Here is a 6,848-nt window from a genome sequence, read left to right as displayed (position 1 = left end):
AGTAATATTGTAAAAGAAAAAAAGGTCATTCTAACCAATAGCGAATGGACAGTCGTTGGATAAAAGCAAATACTTCTTATTCGGAAGGCGGAAGTTATAGTTCCTGGTCATCTGTCTCACTGTTCAGCTTGACCCAGCCAGAACAGGACACTTTTAAAAAGTAACCATTTCAAATGCTATGGTATAGTATGCTAAACTATAGTAGTTTAAAAGAACATACAAAGAAAACGTATTTTTTGTGAAATTGTTTCTCACCACTCAGGGTACACACACGACAAAACACACAAATACAATCTAATGAATAACACATTTATTTAAATCTTCAACAGTTTGAAACAATAATCTTTGAACCAAATGATCCATCATTACAGACAATATTCACACAAACTGTGAAGGACCCTTGATGTGCTTACCTGCGGAGAGATAAATAGCAAGGTGCTACAGGTATAGATAAGACAGAATAAAGATCACAGACAGGGGTGGTGCGTTCAGGGTCGGGGTTAAAGCAGTGGTGCAGTCAGAGGTGTACACAGGCACAGAACACAGAGAATGGCTACTTTGTTCAATTAGAGTAAATCCATCTCTAATTTATAATAATAATACATGTTTGGAGGTAATGTATACAGCAACATCTTTGACCAAAACATATTTGAGTATCGTATATAATTCAAAGCTCACTAGGTTATTCACATTATCATTCGATTTCTCATTTATCTATTGTACATGTGTACTGTATAACCTGGAGGATACAGTCAAACTATACGCACTTATTCCACAGTATGTATTTACCTCCTCGATTGCCACTATCCCACAAGAGCAAAGAGGGACAAGATATCAGGATTCATATACAAATACTGATGGACATGTTTGTCAGTGGGCCATCTCAGAGGCAAGGCATGAAGAGGGAAAAAGAAAAAGTGCCAGGAGTAAAGACAAAGACGCGAAAAGCACGAGTTGCAGAATTTAAAAGCTACAGCACGATTTGTAATCCATTGAGCACCTTCTAGGAAAATACTGTGCTCATTATTTGCTGTCATTCTCCGCTTTCACTTCATACTGTCATTTGATTGCCAATGGTCTTGTTTCCAACATATTCGATTGTTAAAATTGTAAGATGTACAGCAAGTATTTCAGTTTGTGTGTCTGTTTTGAAGTGTGTGTCAGAGAGCAAGGGGCCACAACCAAAGATGTCTATCAAGTTGTGCCCAATGCTAGGAGTAGACACTAGGAAACGTGAGAAAATTAAATGTACTTTCTATGTAAATCTGTAGGTGTGTGTGCTGTACTCTCATGTTACTGTATACAGTCCATGACATGTATCTGCAGCGTGTCCATATCTGGAGCCTGGTACTGGCACTTAGGACAACATAAATCAGGCAGCTCCTCAGCACCAGCGGCTCCTCCTTGATCACCGAGGGGGGCCAAACCCTGATGGCGGAACGAGGGGGCAGGGGGCACCGCGTTGAAAGCTGCAACAGGGAACGAAAGCATCTTAAAATAGCTTCTGACACATTTCCCTTTTGTTTTATAAAGTGACCACAAACATTCAGTACAGTAGCACACTACTCAAAAGCCTTCTTCTTTCAAATCCATCAATTACATTGATAATGCTGCACACAAGTTAGTCAACTAAAATCAGTACATTACCTATATACGGTGCTTAGTCAAAATATTCTGTGTTTGCTTAGGGGCAGCAAAACTTACAAATGATACTCAAGTGTCCACTGCATTTGAAATCAAGCACCTGGGCTAATATTTTAACTTAAAAAATACTATACTATGACAGTGCAGACGCTTTTCTGCTTGCTCCTGCCTCTGCTTACTTTTTATGCTGATTTTCCTACTCTTATTCTCTGAAAACTTCGAGCAGCGGCTCCTGGACATTAACTTATCACTGGGACAGTTCATCTTCGTAAACGGAGGGTTTCAGCCATATTTCAACATTTTTACTACGACCTCAGTCTTACAGTAGCGTGGCCTAGCAACAGCTAAAGCCTGGTAGGCTACTGCATGCTGTTTAGCTTAAGCTAGTTGGTAGCAAAATGCCTCCGTTCTCTACAGATGACTTCCACAAACGTATACAGAAGATAGCTGTGTTGGAAATGAAAATGCAACGGTTGGAAGTTAACGTGGAAGTGAATGGACTATGTCGTGGGAATGACACCACTTTACCAGTGTTGCAAAAATAATGGAGAAGGGTATGCTAACTCACAGCTAGTTAGCAGCTACAAGGATTCCAAGGAACAGGAGGGCTGTGTACCGGGTAATAAATCTACAAGTGGTAGTCCTCCCTGGAAGTCTCTGGGTGCAAAGCCTAAGAGTAAATCATTTCCATGGGATTTGGGAGGACGGATAACAGGCAGAGCCCAGCGCTCAGAAATCTGTGATGCGACCGGCTGGCCTGCATTGTTATCACCCAGGAAGAGCGCCTCTTGAACCCCTATTCATACTAGGAAACAGCAGTGGACAGCTGCTAAAGGGAGAATTACAAACAATCCTCCTAAACCACCAAGTGTGCCAATCCAGAACAGATATGCTCCGCTGACCGAGAACCGGAGATCCCTTTCTGATGACCTGGATAACCCGTCCTCTTCACACAGCAGGTTAAGGACCAATAGCTACTCCAAAAGTAAAAGGCTAGAGGGAAAGCTAACGACTGGGCCTGAAACTCTGATTGTGGGTGACTCTGTTGTAAGAGATGTAAAAGGTCTGTGTAATAAGAACAACACCAAAGTACTCTGTTTTCCCAAGGATGTGGTCTCTGACTTGGCTGAGAGGATCTTGCATATTGGGGCTGAACATCCGACTGTGAAGAATGTGGTACTACATATTGTAACAAATGATGTTGTGAAACAACAGTCAGAAGTGCTGAAAGAAGACTTTAAATGTTTGTTGGAAACTGCCAGCTCTCTAATGCAGAGGTGTTCATCAGTGGCCCTCTACCGCCAGTCAGAAGAGGAGTGGAGAGATTCAGCAGATTGTTTGCACTGAACACCTGGCTTTCAACTGCCTGTACTGACCATTCTATTGACAATTTTAACTTTTTCTGGGACCGCAGACATATTTTCAAGGCAAATGGAGTTTGCCTGAACAAGTCAGGAGTGAAATTGTTTATCTCTAACATATTCAACTGCCTGCGTCATCAATCTGTTCCCTCTGCCAAGGACAAGCGGCAAGAGAAATCAAAACAGGAGAAAGACACAACACATCGCTCAGAAAACCCTGAAGAATTATCACTGCAGTGCACTGAGGAATGTTCTGATTATGGGAGACCTATGATACACATGGAGGACTCTCCACTGCCCGTCACCCCCCCCCCCCCCTGTCAACGCCTTTGAGGATACTCCGTTCACCCTTTCACCCTCGCCCACCATCCTGGAGATCGTTGAACACATGAAGGAGATACAGAGGGTTGGCACCGATTTCTTCCTGGATTTCAAAAACCAAACTCAATCAATCAATCAATCAATCAATCAATCAATCAATCAATCAATCAATCAATGTTTATTTATATAGCCCAATATCACAAATGTTACATTTGTCTCAGTGGTCTTCACTGTGTGTACAGAATATCAGTATGACAATATGCCCACCAAAATCACTGCAGAGACGCACACCATCTCCCCCGTCTTCATCACCGCGCCTACGTCAACCACCTCCCCCCCCTGGCAGCATGTCCTTTACCCCCGCACCATCTCCCCCGTCTCCTGATAAGGATGTGTGTGTACAAAACGCAACAAACTCTTACTGATATGTGATGGGTCCAGGCTCAAGGGCGTATGGCACTCTCAACTCTTTCCAGGACATGCCGGGGCCCTGCCTGCCTATAGCTTTGCCGATATCTGTGTTGATAGGTAATAGATTAAGAGCGGTGAATCATTTTAGAAACAGGAAGTGCTCAAACGTTTGTGTGAGTTTATCTAATTTAGCAGTGATTCCATGTCAGCCACAGCTTGTTACAAAAAACATGACTGATAGTGTGTTTAACAAACTTAAACTAGCTTTATTAAATGTCAGGTCTTTGGCAGGAAAAACATTTGTAATCAATGATGTTATCACTGAGCACAATCTCGATTTTATGTTTTTAACAGAAACTTGGATTGAACAAAATAACAGTGCAGCTGTTCTTATCGAATCAACCCCTCCCAACTTTAGTTTTATGAGTCAGGAAAGAATGCATAAGAAAGGGGGTGGAGTTGCTATTCTGTTCAATGATTCCCTTCAATGCAGGAAGACATCGTATGGAAACTTTGATTCTTTTGAATATGTGGCCCTTCAGCTGAAATGCTCCTCTCGAGCTCTGGTCCTAAATATCTATAGACCACCCAAATACTAGGGGTGTAACGGTATCCGTATTCGTCCCGTATCGTCACAGTTCGGACGTCACGGTTCGGCACATGCAGTCACACGGCGAATACGCCTTTTTTTTACGAGTGGGAAAAAAGTCTGTCACTCAGGGCAGTATTACACTATATATTACATTACATTGCATTTCGCTGACGCTTTTATCCAAAGCGACTTACAATAAGTGCGTTCGACCAACAAAATACAAACTTGAAGAAAACAGAATCATATAAGTACATCAGGTTTCATAGAGCAAAAACATTTCAAGTGCTACTCAACTGGCTTTAGATAAGCCAGTCCTTTATTAGTATATAAGTGCTTTGTTAATAGTTCTATCGCTCGAAGTGGAGGTATATATAATCCAGGGGGGCGGTATTGCGCCTAAAAGCCAGCCGCCCGTAAATAACAAATGAAGAACAAGAACCAAACACGACAAAACGAACACAATACATGAAGAAGAACAGTTAGTAGCTATGGCGAGTTCACACAACACACAGGAGCTAGAAGACCCACCTGCTTCTTTTAAATCAGGTGTGTGGGAACATTTCGGGTTCCCTGTGGACTACACAATGATGGGGTGCGAGTTGTGGATCGGACGAGGACGTTGTGTCGGCGTTGTTCGACAGCGGTGCGGTAAGCTAGTGGTAACACGTCAAACATGCTCAATCACATCCGAGTCAGTCTCAGTCCCCAGCGAGAGGGTTTTCTCGACGGCAGGTGACGTAGTTACCGCCAACAGATCTGCCCTCACTACTGACAACGTAGACAAACTCATCTTTCTGAAGAAAAACTTGAAAATAGAGTAAAGCTTGAGTACCTTTATTTAGGCATAATGGCCTCACACACACTCACAAGTTAATTACACATGTTAGACATTGCTCCTAAAGGTACAGATTTTTTTATATTTATCATTGTATTTATTTTATATTTTGACATCAGGAGATGTTATACAGTTCTGTATTGCCTTTTATTGATTGTGATTGAAACACTTTCTTATTATTTATTTAAATATTTTCAAGACATTCTTTTTAGTTGACATCAGCCATTATAAATAAATGTGTGTGTTACTGTTTTTTTTTAACTGTGTAATACAGTTAATGATTCCAAATGTTAGAGTTCCTTATTTTCATACCAAAACTTGCACTACTGTTAAAAAAAAATGCATTTGGGACTGCAGTGGAGACGCTGCGCACAGCTGATCGACAGCTGGGACACAAGCCACCAAATACAAAAACATAATTCAGATCCAGTCGTCATGACTACACTCCGGAGGGATTCCCCGATCATTTCTTAGAGTTTCTCATCAAGGGGGGGTCTCCTGTCCCCGGTACAAACACACTGCCTGAGGAAGGCTATGTGTATTTTTTTTGTCATTAAACTTTTTCGGACCACTTATTATTTATTTTGGTGACGATCCGACCTCCATGCTGCTACTCTGGTTCAAACTGCATCCACCAAACAATATGATTATCTCGACCTCCCCAAAATCTGACACGATGTGAGATGTCTTTTTTTTAGCTGTTCTGTCGTCATTTCTGCTATCTTCTTCATGCAGTCAGTCAGAATGAATGAATGAATGGGCGTTTCTTTGACTATTTATAGGCAAATATGGGCGTTACGTGAAGCCCCGCAAAAGCTGCCACCGCATTTCGAGTCGAATGTGATTTATAAAGGGAAACCGGCGTAGGATGTGCCGTACGCACTTTCCTCGCCGGTACGCAATGTTAGTGTATCGGAAAATGTCCTGAAAATGTCTGTACCTATTTTTTTGGATTTCTACTACGTAAGCAACCTGCCCACGTGAATCCTACGCACGGCGTTATGAATGAGGCCCCTGATCTGTTGTTTTGCAGCAGTGACCAAAGAGCTTTTGTTCAAAATCTTATTGACCATAAAATCTATAATATAAAAAATCTAATAATATCTAATAATATATTAATATAACGTGTGGGTGTAACTTTATATCTATGTGCCTGTTATTTTGAATGTGTGGCTTTGTGTGTACCTTGAGGGGGGGGGAATGTGTGGCGCCCTTGTTGGAAAGTCTTCCAGGTGTCTCAGCTTCATCTGCTCGATGCGTGCTCTGAAACAGGGGACAAAGAAACTCTCCTGCTCAATCAAACTTTAGAAGACCTCTCTCCTGTGCTTTAAGTAAACTACGCATGTTGGTAAAGATGAAGAGAAAAGGTGAAGGAAATTGATTGCTAAAACATTTGTTTCAAACACAGACAATTGACAATTTTAATATCTCTAGAACTTAATTGCTCTATCCCTAACAATGCCAATATCATTTGTATTATTTTATAACTATTAACCGTATAAATATATCAGAATGTTGTCGATAAATCCTTAAACAAAATCTATGCATCACATAACACTAACCTATCAAAGTTATTTGAGGCTACTTCACAAAGTTATCCAGAGTAAAGAAACGCCATCAATGTTTTACAGGAAAGCCTCCAGTACATATTCCTCAACAACTTCTCTATAGAATGAAAAAATAG

The 6,848-nt window shown here is 41.3% G+C and overlaps 1 pseudogene; it reads right to left on the bottom strand.

Moving 5' to 3' along the window:
- Positions 1 to 295: 295 nt before the first annotated feature.
- The window catches only part of LOC117448869 (NF-kappa-B essential modulator-like), a 45,980-nt pseudogene continuing 39,427 nt past the window's right edge, over positions 296 to 6,848 (bottom strand).

The sequence above is a fragment of the Pseudochaenichthys georgianus genome, chromosome 7 (assembly GCF_902827115.2).
Source record: "Pseudochaenichthys georgianus chromosome 7, fPseGeo1.2, whole genome shotgun sequence".
Classification (NCBI taxonomy): domain Eukaryota; kingdom Metazoa; phylum Chordata; class Actinopteri; order Perciformes; family Channichthyidae; genus Pseudochaenichthys; species Pseudochaenichthys georgianus.
Note: the sequence above shows the minus strand (reverse complement) of the source record. Positions and strands in the feature narration are given on the sequence as shown.